Source organism: Sphaerodactylus townsendi, linkage group LG05, assembly GCF_021028975.2.
Source record: "Sphaerodactylus townsendi isolate TG3544 linkage group LG05, MPM_Stown_v2.3, whole genome shotgun sequence".
NCBI classification, from domain to species: Eukaryota; Metazoa; Chordata; class Lepidosauria; order Squamata; family Sphaerodactylidae; genus Sphaerodactylus; species Sphaerodactylus townsendi.
In genome coordinates, this window is record NC_059429.1 from 104570622 (window position 1) to 104588607 (window position 17986).

Consider the following 17986-nt stretch of genomic DNA (forward strand, 5'->3'; position numbering starts at 1 on the left):
TGGACCAACTGGACCTTCTGAAGCTGGCCCAAGGGTAGCCCTGCATGGAGCAGACTCAGAGGTCTAATCTGCAGGCGACTGTTGTGTGAATTACTGTGGTAAGATCAAGCTGGGAAAGGTAGGACGCTAGCTGCTTAGATGAAAAAATGTCATTTGAGCTGTGTGTACTACCTGGGCTTCCATAATTAAGGAGATATCCAGGAGCACACTCAGTAGGCGCAGCTTTAAGCTGAATGCAACCCAGGATTGGCAGCTAGCACTCCCTGCCCAACCTGCATCAGTCTAGTCACAAAACCTTTGTTTTTGATGGATTCAACTTCAGACAACTCTCTCACGTCCATCCAACCATGGTCTGCAGAGAACTAGTCCAAACTTCTGGGGAAGCTTCTGGATGACCTTCCATCATCAGATATAACTGGGTTTCATCAGCATATTGATGACAACCCAGTCCAAACCTCCGATTCAGCCTGGTGAGGGATTGCACAAAGATATTAAACAGTATTGGTGAGAGAATCACCCCTGATGGGACCCCGCACACCAGCAAGTGGCGAGTGGAAGTTCTCTCGTCAATTACTACCCTCTATCCTGACCCTGGAGAAATGAGTATAGCCATTGCAAGATGTCCCTTGAATCCTCACATCGGTGAAGCATTTAGTCAGGATGTCATGATCGACTAAGTCAAACGCTGCTGACAGATCTAAAAGAAACACTGTCTAGGGGGCATCCTAGACCAGGGATTACAAACCAAGCTAAGACTGGATAGTTAACCATCTGCATTCAGTCTTGCCATAAAGCAAGAATTGTCTGATTCTCTCTCACTTTTCAAATGACAGCTTAAACCCACATTCAGGTTCAATCAGTTTCTGATGCAGAACTGGGTATGGTCAGAATAACATCCAGCTAAGTTAGTCTGCACCTAGTTATTGCCTGGATGAAAGTCTACCTGTATAATGCCTGGAGTTCCACAGAGAAAAGTCTGGATACAGTCATAAATAAATCAGAAACTGTAATGTTTACATATTGTGGCTAACATTCCAGCAAGTACATAAAATAATTCTGTCTTCTTCGCTTTAAATCACCTCCCGTCTACATCCACATATAACTATGCAAGAATCCCGGCATTTCAATGCAAATAAGAGAGCCCATCTCTGTTCATCTTCCCCTTTTATGGAGTTCAACAATATGTCTCACTGCAATTGTTTTACTGTGCTTCTAACATATGTGTCTATTGTTGTTATATTTTGCCTATCGCTCTGCTGCTATCTTAATCTTGTCTTATGACTCAGATATTTATTTTAATGTAGTATACCAGCAGTACTCACTCTACAGCTCATGTAGAGATACATTCACAATTGCCATCAGCCAGAACAGTGGTACATGTTTCCATCCATGGTACAAGGCCTGTTCCTTAGGAAGGCTCACTCCTCATCCATTTCTCTGGTGGTGGCTGTTTCAAGGTGGAAACCAGCTACCAACCACAAGCCCTACCCACCAAATGCCTTGCCCCACTTTCTGGGAACATAGGCAGGGGCCACACTGGGGAACCCTGCTCAGAAGAGTCACATGGAATGTCAAGGGCACGTGTGGCTCCTGAGCCACTGAGTATCGCTGTGTTATACAATTCATTGCCTGGCACTGAAGACCACTTTGGGAATTTCTAATAGAGGGGCAGAAAATACCTATTAATGTTTGCTGTACATGTAGACTGTATATGCATACTCATGCTGAAATTCTCAATGTCATGTGTATATTAAAAAGGTAAAGGTATTTCCCCGTGCAAGCCCTGGGTCATTACTGACTCATGGGATGACGTCACATCACATTTGTTAGGCAGACTATGTATATGGGGTAGTTTGCCACTATCTTCCTCAGTCAACTGGGTATTCATTTTACTGTCCTTGGAAGGATGCAAGGCTAAGTCAACATTGAGCTGGCTACATGAAATTGTCATGAGCAGCTCTTTGACTGCAGTACTGCAGGTTACGTCTCTGCATCACATATGTATATTAACACAAATGATTTGGACCTCACACTTTTTGAGATATGAGTCCCAAGATACAGAATCAGAGTGAGCAAACATCCTTCCAATTACATAAACTAAATGTGTGTGCAATTACAAAAAAAACAACAACACCCTTTCCCTTCATCTTATGTGTAAACTCTTTCTGGAGAGAGAGATGAAATATAATGCAGCATAGTGCTCCTGGATTGCAAGTGTGGCTGGCACAGGATTTCAGGTACATTAATTTAACAGAAACTGTGACTTGATCACAATGTCTGCAAGCAACCTAAAACAAAGGAAACAGGTCCACATAGGCCTATGGCAATAATTTCCACTACAACAAGGCACAAGAAAGCAAAATGCCAATTTTGCACATGCTTTACTCATTGCAAAGCTGCATGATTAAAAGCAGACCTCAAGGAAACCTATCTTTCCAGAACCAAGTTCAGACCCTCCGGCTTCTGCATTCCTCCAATGACAGCTGATAATGTGGGACAGACTTACCATTTGAATTGCAATTGTGGTAACTTTTCTAGGAGTTTCCCTCAGGCAGAAAGGGTACCTGTCAAATTAGTCCCACTGCAGATGTACATGGCTTTTGCTTCCTGACACATTCACACCTTCAGATGGAGACTACAAGTTCTGTACAAATTGGAAAAATTAAACTACAAAAAAAAATACTTCACTCATAAGATCTGCAGTCAAATACAAATTATAGGCAATTTGGCAGACACTGTTCTTAAGGTTTTCTGTACTTCTCATATATCCAGAGATCATGAAGGCAGACTTCCCTTCTTATCTCTCTCATTTCACGCTATTCCCCCTATAATTTTAGCAGAGGCTTCCTGTATTCCTTTACTGAGGCAGCGGGGCAGGAGGAACAAGCTAGAAACACCAGGAAGAAGTAGTATCAAAAGTTGTGTAAGAGGAAGGGTTGTGGCTCAGTTGCAGAATGTCTGCTTTGCATGCAGCGGATCTAGGCTCAGTTCCTCATATCTGATTGGATAGGACTAGGATGCCCAGAATGTTGTATCTCCATCTCAATGCCCAACAACAGGTCAGAGGAAGAATATGCAGTTTACAAAATGCAATCCCTGTGTCTTTAACATGCATAGGACTAAGCGAGGCAAAATGCGGAAAGGGGTATCCAAGCCCTGGTCTGCAACCTCTGCTGATGCTGGTTCTTCTTTCTTAGGCTTTGACTACCTGTTCAATATATTATTCAGCACATTTTAAAAGGTAAAAACCACAGAGTGACAAGCAACAATGGAAAGAAAGGCAAGATTTTTTCATAGGTCCACAACTAGCATACACTTTCTAATCAATGGTGGGAAGGCAAAAGCTTGAGCATTTGAAAGAAAAAGGTAAGGAAGGACAAACCGACAAGTGGCAGTGGATGTCCATGAATGGCAAGGGGGCCAGCAACACTGAACCTTGTCAGAAGCCCCAGCAGCTGCCTCCGCTTCAGGGTATGCTGACCCTGAGGAAGAATCCACACTGCATGTATTTTGGTGCTACTGATGATGCCCAACAGGCAAGAAGGAACAGTACTGTGGCAACTCCAAAACAGAAGTGACAATTTGGCCAGCCGGGGTAACCATCGAACCCTCATACCATTTAGGCCTCCCGTGGGCCGGGTGGGATTGGAAGGGAAAAGTTGTCATTAGCTGTGTGTTATTAATCTGTTGTGTTGCAAGTTTTAACTCATTCTTTTATGCAGATTTTACTGAGATTTATACTATTATATGTTCATGTACACCGCCCTGAGCCCTCTGGGAGAGGGCAGTCTAAAAATGAAATAATAATAATAAATAAATAAATGAAAGGGCCCAAAGAGTCACGCAGCAGTAGAATACTTCAACAAGGAAAACAAATCTTCTATTTATTGGCTCCAATGCATATGAAGACACAGTTTATTTGGCTGCTTCAAGTGGCACTGGCCAATACTCCAGAATACATTGCATTTGGGCAGATGCAATGGCAGACGGCATAAAAGGAATTCAGGGGGAACGAGGCAGGTTTTTTGCGAGGAGAACTGGTACTTTACCACTCATTTTTCTTACACCTAGCCAGTTGTAGATTGTACCTTCAGCTTGTTCCTTGTGTATTTAAACAATCATGCACAATATTACCATTTCAAAGATGAGGATTATCTACCCCAAGGGAAGGGATTTTAGTCAGAACACCAACACTGGACAAACCTTCAGTCAATTCTAAACTATTACTACATACACTGAATTTATGCAATGTCACCCTATTCCATGCCCACCTAGCATTTGTACAGTGCAAGGAACTATACAAGGAAGCTTTATCCTGTACCAAGATGGAAGATCATTCTCCAATCTGGGTTGTTACATGGAAACATGCAGAACATGGGGTAAGATTAGGTTAAGACTGGCTGGTTTGACACTGCTGTATTACAGATGCAATCCTGATTTTAAAAAAACCCCAAGAAGAGCTAACATAAAGTAATCTGCAAAAACTTCAAGCTCAAATGACACGCAAGAGCAACATTTGCTTAAACCTCAGCTCTACTAACAACCTACAGGGATATAAGCTGCAGGAAAGGAACAGGTTTAGCTACCCCAAACTGCAATATTCCTCTTAAGATTAGGGCTTCTTTCTTACATTTGGTGACTGGAGACAAGTCATACATTATTGGAGTCTTGATATCAAGGAATCAACCATAAGCAAAGGTATCAACCATAAGCAAAGTCCACATTTATAGGACATGCCAGGAACAAAAAAAAAATTCCAAATAGGAAAGTGAAAAATCAGGCCTGCGTCTAGAATGGTACTTTCAAATCCTGAGCCAGTGAACCCACGGGCAGAGTCCTTCTCAATAGCAGACACAATGCTACTGGTTTACACTACTATTGTTAGAACTAGAGCAATCAATTTAACACTTCTCTCTGCTTCCACTCTCTAGTGGTACTTGACTTGAAATTGGTCTGTTGCATAGTTTACCTTAATGAAGTTCCAAGAACCCATTGAGATGCCTATTTTGATGCAATTGTTCAGACCAACTAAAGTGGATACCGCTTGCGAGAAAATCAAGGAAGTCTCTTCAGTGGTTTTCAAAACTTACATCTTACAGCACTACTGGCAAACTTACCAGGCGAAAGTTTTAAAAATGGGTGTTAAGAAAAAGCTTATCAAATTCGACGAATACTTTTTAAAATACCACTAATGATTTAAAACGTTAGGGACACCACTCAGCCTTGTAACTGCCACTCGCAGAAGTGGAACCAGCAAGTCTACTAATGAGCACTAGACACTTTGAGAGAACTCACTCAGACTCCAGCTGTTGTCCTGGGTTATTTTACTTCCGTAAAGTACTTTCCAGGCCCTAAAAGAAAAAGAGGGGAAAAGTGTGAAATTTTCCTGAAAGAGCAAAGTTATGTCACTGCAACAATGCCTCCTATTTACAAAAACAACATTTTCTCAGCAGCCAATTACACACAATATCCTTGCTCATGATGGAAGCAAATGTCTGTCACAGCAATATTTCTTGTATGGACCTGTTTCCTCAAGCCCCGCTTTCACTTTCCATTCTCTCCCCAGCAAGTGAGGCCACTTTTAGAATGACTTTTAATTTGCTTCACTGCCAGAGCAGGAAAATCTGATAGTGAGCACAGCTTTGCCCAAGAGATCTTTCCACTCAAAGCCAACCTTCCCTCTCCCTTGCGCCCCTTTGCAGGCCTTCCCCTTCACCCCCTCCCTTACATGTTGTGGGTTGTTTCAAGTTGCAGAAAATAAGCTCACTCACACAACACCAACTTCTAATTCTCTTGACATTTTGAGATATTGCTATTAAGAGAGCTTGGAAATAGCAAGCCTCTGTCCTCCAGCGGCAGCGGCAGCAGGAAGTCATATCCCCTTTGGGGGTAGAGCGGTCTATTAAATTTTAATAATAATAGTAATAATAGTAATAATAGTAATAATATGTGGAGGGAAGGGAAAGGAACAGAAGAGAAGGGGAAGGGGAGAGTATATCTGCTCTAAGATGGCCCCCTTCTTTAGCAGCCAGTGGTACAGGGAACTGTTCTGCTTCTTTCATGGGGAGGGGAGTTACTTTTGGAACAGTAATATTGATGTAACTTAAAGTCAATAGTCTTGCCTGCCACATGTAATGAGAACGGTGCCTTTAAGAATCACTTGATGGGTGGAGTTAAGAGAACCAGGCCTGGAGTGTTCTCGCAGAAAACCATCTGGGGAAAGGAAAGGGTGCCTCTTCACATGTAAACAGAGAAACACAAGGACAGCCCTCTGCAAGCCCAATGCGCAGAGAAGAGTCCCAAGGTAAGCATTCCATGCGTAGTGGGACTGCAATTTCCTCAAAATAAAACTCCATATTTTGGCAATCTTATTTGCTATGTGTAGACATCATTTCTTACAACCCACACAGAAGTGTGAACTAAATCCTTAAAACATAGTGCAATCAGATATGCATGTATGAGAATTCAAAGAAACTCACTGATAATTAATGCTCGACGGGTCTGTTACAAACACCAGTACACATTCTCTGAAAAACACTATTGCTGCGTAATATATAGAGCCACTCTGCATGAGTTCTACAACAAGCTTTCCAGAACCACAGCCACATGCAGTACATAATACACACCTTTGTCAGTGTAAAGCTACCTGCGAAAACAGCACTTAATATCGTCATTCAGACTACCTGCCCCTTCTGCGCAATCAGTCCCAGACTTGCTTATGAAAGTGATACAAGCATGTACTTACTACAGCCAGTCCTGGAAAAACAATGCATCCACTGAGTAAGTGAAATGGATACATGGTTGGCCTCTCGAGAGAATTTTTAATCACATTCTAATTTTAGGGCCATCTGTCCTGAGTGCAATTATCTTCTCATGATATACTTCAACTTCACCACTGATGTTGCAGTAGAGACAATGGGTTCACCCAAGTATTCTAGAAGGCACCATTTGGTCTGCAGGCTCATTATAGACACTGATGCTCAGTTTGGCTCTCAGGCATCACTAAATAGCACTTTTATTGACCATCTGTATAGACCTGACGTTAGCCTGACTGAGGCAATATAAATAGTATGGTTTGCTTTTTGCATCAGCCTGTATTTCACCAGGTGGGAGGATGACACCCCACCAACCAGTAAGTAGCCTATAGAACCAGATTTTGTTCACTTTCAGACCTGATAACAATTCATCTAATATGACACTTTGAAAAGTGCAGACTAACAAATCACATCCTGGAATTTGTATACAAAGATCAAGATGGTCTCAAAAGTGCTGGTATAGGAAGCGACACTCTTCAGTCATGAAAGAGTTAATGATGTTATTTGTTAGTAAACGTTAGCTAGATTAGCATAGGCAATAGGGCATTGAGTAACTAGGTACCTGCATTAATGAAGTGATCTATAGACGATGTGCTAAGTAAATACCATTGTGTACTGCTGCGTGCACATGACTGGCTGGCCCACTCTGAAACCTTTCCCAACCACGTTGCCATTCAGCAAAAATACTGAAGTGAAACTTATGCAAAATAAACAGATGTTCATTTGACTTTGGACTGCATAGGACTGTCAGTGGCACAGAGATGAGAATGCTGGACCAGGATCCAGGAAACCGAGGTTCTGAATCCCTGCTGCACTATGGAAGCTGGGCTTGGGTCTAACCTTATTCATACTATTCTTGTGGTGAGGGTAAAAGGAGGCAGAGATAAAGTTCTTCAAGCCAGTTCAAGTACTGTGATAAGCAGTGGCCGTCAATTCCATTCCATTCAGCTGTTAAAAGGTACAGAACAACCAAAGCTAACAGGCTGTAAGAAGAAACTCAGACTTTCATGTGTGAACCAGATAAAAGTTTTGCCTTCTGGATTATAAAGGGATAGCTGCTATACCAACTGTTGCTTCAACCAGGAAGCCAGCAGCAGGAAATGTGCTTTTAAGTACAAACTGTACAGTAGTTCATTTTATGACATCAGTAGATTTCCTAGCCCACTATTTAAACAATCAGTTACCTACATTTGCAGCTGCTTCAGTACTGCCTAGCCCAGGGGTCTGCAAACTATGGCTCTCCAGATGTTCATGGACTACGATGCCCATCAGCCCCTGCCAGCATGGCCAATTGGGTGTTAAGAATTGGCCATGCTGGCAAGGGCTGACGGGAATCGTAGTCCATGAACATCTGGAGAGCCATAGTTTGCAGATCCCTGTCCTAACCTCATTGCTCTGACACCAAGAACCAATGAAGATGAGTTTCTTGCCACTATACTTCTGCAAGCAGGAATGGCAGGCTGCTCCAAGATGATTCAGCACTAATGCCACTTTTACTTCTGTGCAAATGCCAGCACAGCACTCCCTCTGGTTCTCACCACAGAATTTAGTTCCACAGTATCGTCCTGTTAACTGACATGCTGAACAGGGCAGGTGAAATGGATCAGCCCGCACCAGCGTAAAAGTGTCATAAAGCTGCCCTGCAAATTCATTGATAAGCCTCCCACATTCAAGAGCAAAGTCTATCACTATGTTTTATGGTTTTATCACTGAAGAAAGTGGCAGTGTGTGTAAAGTAGGGTGGATGTGATTGAAATCAAATTAATTTAAATCACTAGTCAGTAAGACTAGATTTAATTAATGGTTTTCCACAAAAAGGCTAATTCTTGCTGGCATAATCTTCATATTTACAACCAGATGAAGGTTTCATTTTTAGAATATTTTTTTTCTGATTAGTTTTATAGTAATATGAAAAAATTACTCTGGTTTCTGTTCAGATTTCATTAATATTTCGCCTCTTACTGATTTGGTTGTACTATTAGAAATGAATAATTATGAAATTATTGTGAGGTGAATTATCCCCAGTTTCATTTGGACAAGTAGGCCTTAAATTTCTTTATTACAGTGCTTGCATTTTGCACGCATATCTACATTACCCATAGGTGGTGGGACTTCTGTAAAATATTCCCAAACTGAATCTCTTTTTCAGCCTAATGCCATTACAATTTTTCTCATCCAGGGAGAAAATAATACAATAAATCTCAGGCTAGACACACAAAGATCCCAAGACTTGTGGAGTGTTCTGCTCAAAAGGTTTCACTTTAATTTTTAATGATTGCCTCTTCCTCCTCAGACTTCGCGCCTCATGAAGATATATTCAAAGAATCTTCTATTCACTGACCTTCTTGAAACTTAGCACTTGAGTAGTAAGTGGTTGATTCTGTGTATATAGGCCATTTATGCACTGACAACTCCCTGTGGGTTCGTAGTATTTCATTCTGAGGCCTTTTTCCCTGGGGAATCAGAAGATCAATTACCTACTCCCCTTTCCCTGCTTTCCCCTTGCCTTTTTCATGACATTTGCTGCAGGGCAGCAATAAAAAATTTGGCTGTTGATGGCCCAGGTTTCCACCTAGTCCCTGTGATGCGGATCGAGGGGGGGGGGGGTCCCATCTGCATACAGTTGAACGAATGTACTTCCATGGTTCCAAAGCTACCCTCTCATGTTGGTTGCTGCCACATGTGCATGAGGACAGCCAAGTACTGCTCCTCCTTTCTGGGCATAGGGGTGGGAAAAAGTGGGGAGGGAAGACTAAAACAAACCGGAGGCAGCCATGCCACATTTGTGCAGGCTGAGATTCCCAGTGAATTGGAGGAAAAGGTCGTGGTTAGCCCAAATGGGGAAGATCTGTGCTTCGCCCATCAAAAGCGCAGTGGCGTTGGGACCACGGCATAAGTGAAAAGCACACCCAGATAATGTGGCAAATATGTTGTATAACTGCCCCAATGAGAAGGTAGGCTTGCTGCGTAAAGAAGCCCTGTGCATAAATAACCATAGATTTGCAAAGGAACAATGGGGTTACGGTTACTATGTTTATTTTATAACATGTTTGCACTGAAGTGAGGCATGTTATGTCTGCAGACACAAATTCACAGTTTTGTGAATTGCAGATCAAGAATCTATAACAATATCTTCTATAGAAAAGCTGCCCTAAATAATCTTACAAAACCTCTGGAAGAACATGACACTGTGAATGCAGTAATACAATTCATTTACCAAAAAAAATTAAACATTGCATGCATATAAACCTCATGCTACATAATTAATAACTGCTCCTTATTTCATTATGACTAACCTTTGAGCTATAATGTAACTTAAATGGAAAACTATTTAAACTATATTTAGACAGATTTTTGCTCAAAAAGCATTTTTTAAAATTTTATTTAAAAATCCAACTTAAATTTTTAAAATCTGATTTAAAAATAAATCTGATTTTTATCCACTGTGGTGCTAAAACTGTGTGACACTATCCCATTCCAAGGGGATTTTATCCTCTTTCAATTTTAAAACTTGCTTTATACTGCGTCTGGACCACTCCAAAAGCAAAACACTTAAGAGGAATTGAAACCTCTTAAATAAATAAAGTACCTTGATTGGGAATCCACCCAAAAGGCAATTACATATTTCTACAAAACTGAAAAATCATGAGTACCTAGTAACATCAAAACCAAAATGCTGCTCAAAAAAACAACTAGAACAGTTTACCTTCTACCAAAAGTCCTCTTCACAAAGATTAGTACATTAGTCCTGCTACCACTAACTCTAGAGGCTTTAAAGTTAGAAGAAAAGTAAAGTTAGATAATTTTATAGAACGAGACAGCTCCTAACCCTACTGGGAAGTTGGCAGAGGACCTTCAAGTAATGATAGCTTTGTTGGATACATTTGCCCCACTCAGAAAAATAGTTCTTCATACATACTTCAGGTTATGTAAAAGTCAGGAAAGGAAAGCTAAAATAACCTGAAATGTAGAGGGGTGAGCAGCTGTCCAGGTGTGAGCTAGAAATAACCTGTGCCAAAATGCCATGAAATCCAGTTATTCTTGATTTGTAACTCCTGTGCCCTAGCTACGAGCTCACGCGCTAAGTGCAAAACACACCAGTGGATCTTCTTTTAATTAGGTTTAGTTTAAAGTTTAAGCATGGCAGGAAAACAATCTGAAATTATTTTGTTTCCATTAGAGAAGGCAGAGTCACCAGGGCACACTTATTTCTCAGTGGAATTTCCCCACAAGGTAGAATTAGCCCAAGAGCTGACCTTGGCAAATAGGCATCTGAGTCATATGTTATTATATAAAAATATTTTAAAGAGGACGGCAGACCAACCTTCCCTCTTAAGAAAGGAAAAAGACCAAAAAGCTGTGGGGAGAGCAACTTCATATCTCAGAAGGAACTGGTGCAAGATCCATACGTCTCAGTAAATAGAAAGATATTTCAACCCAGATCGTTTCAACCAGCATAAGGGGAATTCCTTAATCCTGAAAAAAAAAAAAGAATTCTGCCTACAAGTGTAGAGAAGGATGAGCTAAGCAGCTGGGAATTGGAAAAGGGAGTAGGGGATGCCTCTTCTACATTTCAATTCCTAATAGAACTGCCTGAAAAGCCATAAAAACACAACTGATCCCTGAACTAAACTCTACCCCAGTACTCCAAGAAAGTATGAGAAGAATGAGACATGGACACCAGTGTGGGTTCCCTTCTTCAAAGCACTCAGAATGGTTAGCCCAAGTATGCGAAATTCATTTACACAGACTCGAAGCCGGTTCACAAATCATACTTTCTACTTGGAGAGTCAGTCGGTTTCTCTCTCACACACTCCCTCTCCTTCTCTCCCTGCCCCCCCCCCCACACACACACCCCAAATAAACATGCAGGGAAAATGTGCCATTCCTTAAGTTAATTTTTCCCTATAAGACAGGTTTCCAAGAGACTGCCAGCTTCCTCTAGCTATATTTCAGAGAGACACCAATCATTCCTTGGAGTCTGTGGTGGAAACTAAAAGTTTGTCTTCCATCTGCCATAATAAATGAGTGGGAACATCACCAAATGATCTAAAGTGCTACTGTGCTAGACAGCGCCTCTCAGTCAGGGGCGGAGCACCCACAGGGACATGTGGGGGCGCAAAATCACACACCCCCACACCAGAGGCGTAACAAGGGGGGAAGGCATTCCTCTTCCCCTGCCCCGCCCTGGACAGCCCCTGCCACACCCCCAGAATGCCCCTGCCTCACCCCCACCGGGGCACACGCCCGGTGCATCACGCAACACCCTCCACCCATCCTTGGAGCTACACCTCTGCCCCAACCCCTCCTCCCCCACGCCGACTCAGTTTCTGGGTCAGCGCGGGGGAGGAGGTGTGTGCCATGTGGAGGCAATTTTGCCCCCCCACACCTCCCCCACACTGACTTGGCTCATCCAAGTCAATGTGGGGGAAGAGGTGATGGCGCCCATGAGGGGTGCAAAATTGCCCCACGCCCCTCCTCAGCTCGTGCAAGTTGGCGCAGGGGAGAAGATGGCATCCATGGGGGAGGGGTGCAAAATCGCCCCCACACTCCTCCCCCCTCTGCCGGGCACAGCCCTGCCAAGCCACTCCTTCAGCCAGTGGAGGCTGAAGGAACGACTTAGCGGGGCCGCCGCAGGGCGCCCCTCAGCCTGGCCCCACCAGGTCCGGCAGAGGCCGCAGCCAAGCACTCTTGGCCCCACCAGGCTGCCCGGGACCACCGCCAGCTCAGGTAAGTGAGATGCAGGGGGCATAGCTACCACAAGGCACGGGGGTGCAGCTACCATGGGGCACAGGGGGGTGCCATTTTGCCCTGAGCGCCATTTTGCCCCGCTACGCCTCTGCTCTCAGTTCAACACTGAGGAAGACATATAGCTTCCTCAAACTAACTAATGCTGCAAGCTAATCACCTCCTATAAATCTCAATTACCGCAGAGTGACCAAATAATCAGCACATTTGGGGGGGGGAGGTCCCAAACAGTTCTGTTCAGCCTCTGTTTCTAGGTTTTTAATTCCATGGCAACCTCCACCCTCATACACAAACTCAACTTCAGCAGGATTGCAGTATATAATCAAAGAAGCTCATGGGAGCTGAACAAACAAGAAAAGGGCAAGAGGACCAAAAAGTAGCAGAGGGCATAGCATAGGGCAGTGGCGCAAACCTATGGCACGTGTGCCAGAGGTGGCACTCAGAGCCCTCTCTGTGGGCACACACAAACAGAGTGCCCCCCCCCCCCCACATCTAGGCTGGCCTGGGCCTCTGGGCTCGATTATTAGCATTAAATCAAAGACCTAGTTTTGGGGAAGCAGTGTAGGTAACCCTGTTAAGCGCTGTTAAACCCCACTGATTTTCATACGAAGAACTAAAGCGTGATCCTTTACCTGGGAGTAAGCTCGGTTGCTGGCAATGGGGCTTGCTTCTGAATAAATCCTCCTAAGGTGATTCACCTGTTGGAAGTGATTCACCTGTTGGAAGTGATTCACCTGTTGGAAGAGTTGCACAGTTGCTTCAAAGCAAAGTCACCAACTACCACCAAGCTTACTCCTGAGTAACGCACGCCTCTGAGCCAATTGTTTTCTTCTAAACTAAAACCTCAGTATTCAGGTTAAATTGCCATGTTGGCACTTTGTGATAAATAAGCGGGTTTTGGGTTGCAATTTGGGCACTCGGTCTCGAAAAGGTTCGTATCACTGGCATAGGGTTACTAAACTTCAGGTGATGGCTAGAGAGACTCCCAGATTTATAAGTGATCTCCTGGCAAAAGAAATCAGTTCCCTTGGAGAAAATGGCAGTTTGGAAGATAGACTTTGTGGAATCACCTCTCTGCTGAGCACCACAAACCAACAGGAATTTCCCAAGCCAGAATTTGTAACCCTAACATAGCAACAAGAGAAATAAGGGGGAGCACCAAAGATGGGTCATCCTATCAGTTTTGCTTCTATTCCTATCATCACTGCTGGCAGTTTGATAGCGGAAATGAGGAAAAAGTACATACTCAGGTGTGCTCTTCTCTCCAGAGCATCCCTACACATCTTGTGACCCTAAAAGGTGAGTACAAGAGGGTTTTAGTGGCAGTCTGACTTGCAAAGATGGAAGGGGGTTACTGAGGCCTAATGGCTCATAAACTGTGCAGGCTTGCTCAGAAGTACCAATTTGGAGCTTTGGATCCTAATCTGCTATTTGACAGTGACCCAAAATCATTTAGTTCTGAGGTGCTTGTACTCTCTCTACCTTCTACCTGACTCCTGGCACCAATGCTGATTGAGTGAGTGTGTGTGCACCCCAGTAGAGGATATCCTGCCCTGCTGGGAAATATCGATTTACAGCACAGCAGTGGAAATATCGCTCTGTAGAGTACCCATTTTACTCCAGTTTGCAAGCAGCCATTTGAAAACAGATGGATGCACAAGCATCTCTTTCCCTCCCCCCTCCAGTTAAAAAATGAGAAAAATTAAAGCGAGTGACATATCAGATACAACCTCATGCTACTGATACCAAATTTCCACAGAGATCCAGCCGTCAAAACACAGCTTCTCTGCAGCACAGAAAAATCTGGAACAGTAGAAGGCTGTTCCTGGGACATGTACTAGAGAGAATAGGAGGAAGGGCAGAAAAGATGACAGGAGGAGCTTTATTGTTGGAATAAATAACCTTTATATCCCAACACCAAGCCATAAACAGCTACATGGAGCTTGTTGACACAATCCTTGATACTCAAGGTGGTTATTAATTCATTACATTTAATCACAAATTAGTATGTTTGGGCATGCTTCCTTATATAACCAGGCAATGCAAAACATTTTCACCTCAGTCCCCTGTTGAAGTCTGTCTCAGACTTCACATTATTTATCTGACACATTTTTATCCTGTCTTTACTCCAAGGAACTCAGGGTAGCACACATAGCTTTCCCCTCCTACATTTGAAACTCGCATCTACTTTGGAAGAAGAGGAAGAAGAAGAAGAGTTTGGATTTATATCCCCCCTTTCTCTCCTGCAGGAGACTCAAAGGGGCTTACAATCTCCTTGCCCTTCCCCCCTCACAACAAACACCCTGTGAGGTGGGTGGGGCTGAGAGAGCTCCGAGAAGCTGTGACTCGCCCAAGGTCACCCAGCTGGCGTGTGTGGGAGTGTACAGGCTAACCTGAATTCCCCAGATAAGCCTCCACAGCTCAGGCGGCAGAGCTGGGAATCGAAGGTAGGTTATGCTAAGAGACAATGGCCCTTTCTGCAAAGCACAAACAAAACATCTTGCAGATGTTTTTAAAAACACCGTTTTGGCTTTTTTGTGTGCACAGCATGGACGAAATAAGCGTTGCTAGCCAAAATGGTTCTTTTTCAGCCTCCCCCCATCCCGAGCTCTTACTTTCATTTTTGCAGCAGATTGCACCCGCCATTTTCTGTAAGTTTCAAGAGTCGCCATACAGCCACCTCCCATGGAGTTGTCTTCATAGCTACGACAATACTCATTCCTTCTTAATAGGAGGTAGACTAACCCCCTGAGTGACTGCAATTCTCAGACGGTGTCATTGTAGCTACAAGGACACCTCACTCAAAAAAAAAAAAGGAACACCACATCTGCGGGATCACCACGGAAACCAAACTTTATTACTGAATTTTTTCGATGGAAAAGCTGCTAACAGAGGAAACCTCCATGGGAACAGTCTGCAAATGGCAGTGGCCACATGGAGGCTCCTGAAGTTGGCAGAAAAGGGCAGGCACAATCTGCTGCAAAAATGAAAGAGCTTGAGAGAAGCGGTGGGAGGAAGGCAAGAAAAATAAAACAAAACTTTTTCTGCATAGTCAGGGAAAAATGTCTTCAATTCGTCCTGGGGGAAAAGATTGCTATTTTAGCGATTTTTGAAAAACCCAGGTTGGGAGAAAAAACTCAATTTGAAGACGTCTTGGGGGAGAAAATGTGTGGAGTTCCTCCTCAGGATGCTGTTTATAACATCCTCACGACATTATTGTTGTGTTGTGCAAAAAAAAGTCCAATGACTGACCTGGAGACATCCAGTGAGTTTCAAGGGTAGCAAGGATTTGAAAATGGGTTTCTCCACAGGCCTCCTCTGGTATGCTAATGACTACACCACACTGGTTCATTATGCTATGGATCAAAGAATCAATGCCCAAACATAACATAACCTTTAAAAATAGCACAAGGATAAATCAAAAAAGGAAAATATTTATAAATTACGAGAACATAGTGTTCAACAACTCCTTAGCACAGATTCAGTGTAATCTGACTTTATTTATAGCTGAAGCTTTATATTCTAAAACTTACATTTTGTATTTATGCAATCCAAATTTATATGTACGAACAATTTTTTCTTATTTTTAAAAGCAGCTATGAAAGAAAAGGAGCACAATTTGAGCATGTCTGTCCCCCCTGCCGCCCCCAATCAGGGCTTACAGCAACAGTAGCATGTTTGGGGAAAGGTGCCATCATTTGAGTCAGATAACTGTGCATTAGCAGAGTTAAGTCACTCGTTCCACATTGGAGCGTTCCTAGTCCACCTCCGCTAAGGCAGCTGTTTTAAAAGGCTAACCTATACATCAGAGGATTCAGTCATGGAACATTATGTCGCTTAGCCCTTAAAGAAGAAACCATTTATTTATTTAAAACATTTGTTAGCTACCTTTCTCCCTTGAAAATTGAAGGTGGCTTACAATATAAAGCATAATTAAAATAAATTGAAAAACCACAACAAACCAGCTATTTAAAAAAAAATTGGAAGTCAACAATTTACAACCCTCAATTAGGACTGCCAAAATACCCTATATCAACAAATGCAGTCTCCAATAAAGCTGTCTCCTGAAGATCAACAACGAGAGGGCCAGGTGTATTTTCCTGGAAGGTTATTCCATAATTGTGGTGCTGCCACCAAAAAGGCCCTCTCTCGTGTGCCCTCAAATGAGGCTCTCTGGCCGTTTCCGCACGGCCGCCATGCGCCCCCACGCCGCCAAGAGTTCTGCCGGCGTGGGGGCGCAAGCCTGTTCGCACGCAAGCGTGCCAGCAGGCCAAGCAGAGGCCCCCGCAGGAGAGGCGGCTCCGCACGGAGCCGCCTCGTCCCCCTTCTCCGCCCCACTCACGATGTCTCCGTCGTCGCCTGCTGGCCGTGGAAGCCCCGCCCATGCTGCCCTCCGACCCCTGGAGGTCAGAGGACAGTGTGGGCGGGGCTTCCACGGCCAGCAGGCGACGACGGAGACATCGTGAGTGGGGCGGAGAAGGGAGACAGCGTCTTCCCGGCGGCGCGGTTCGCACCGCGCCGCCGGGAAGACGCTTCCGCCCCAACAACAACCCTTTAAAGGGTTGTTGTTTAGGGCGGCCTGATGCCGCCCGGGGGGGGAGCGCAGTCAAGTTTTTACCGCCCCCAGGCCGTCGTTGTTGGGCCAATCAGGAGGGCAGCTCCCTGTGATCCTAATTCCTGATCAGGAACAATATGGGAGATGTAACTTCAGAGACACTGTTCCCAAACCACATGGAGCTTTAAAGGTTAAAACCACTACCTTGAATTGGACTCAGGAGACCACCTAACAATGCTGGCTTCTAAACAACTTCTAAATGAATGGAAAGCTAACAGTTCATACCAAAGAACAGAGCATCACCACCATGAGTTTGCACCCTGTTTTGTACTGGTTGGGGATATTCTAAAAAAATTCCTCTAAATTCTTCATTGCCCATTTTTTCTTACCTCACTCTGATTTTTCTTTATTATACCGTCCTTTTCTCCACAGCTGGGACTCAGAACACCTTACAACATTGTTCTTCCCTTCTCTACCCTCACACAGTAATCCTGTGAGGTAGGGTAGAATGACTGATTGTGACAGACTCAAGCTCACCAAGCTTCTGTGACAGAAGTGGGCATTCAAACCCAGGCGTTCTATGATCCTAGTCTGACACTTTATGCACAATTCCACACTGGCTCTCACATGTTATTTTTTGTCATGACAAGTTACCACCAGATGATTTTTACATTGTCAGTTTCATCGGGTGAGTGTGGTTGAATGTCTGTTCAAATGATAACATGCATGTACTATAAAACTCACACACTTCCAGCTGGTGGTCACATCACAAGCTGAGAATCTAAAGAAGTTAAAGAAAAAAACTGCAATTCCCCTATTTGTTTTGACCTGCTTTTTCTAAAATAATCAAATTTGGAGGTAACTCTAA

The 17986-nt window shown here is 43.6% G+C and overlaps 1 protein-coding gene across 9 annotated transcripts in view; it reads right to left on the minus strand.

Moving 5' to 3' along the window:
• The window catches only part of EPB41L1 (erythrocyte membrane protein band 4.1 like 1), a 206335-nt gene that overhangs the window by 172731 nt on the left and 15618 nt on the right, over positions 1-17986 (minus strand). For 8 of the 9 annotated variants that reach the window (XM_048497677.1, XM_048497676.1, XM_048497678.1 and 5 more), the window contains exon 2: positions 5296-5351. The exons of the other annotated variant lie outside the window; for it this stretch is intronic. The gene's annotated coding sequence lies outside the window, so the exon portion shown is untranslated. The remainder of the gene's footprint in view (positions 1-5295; positions 5352-17986) is intronic. 9 annotated transcript variants of the gene reach the window in all.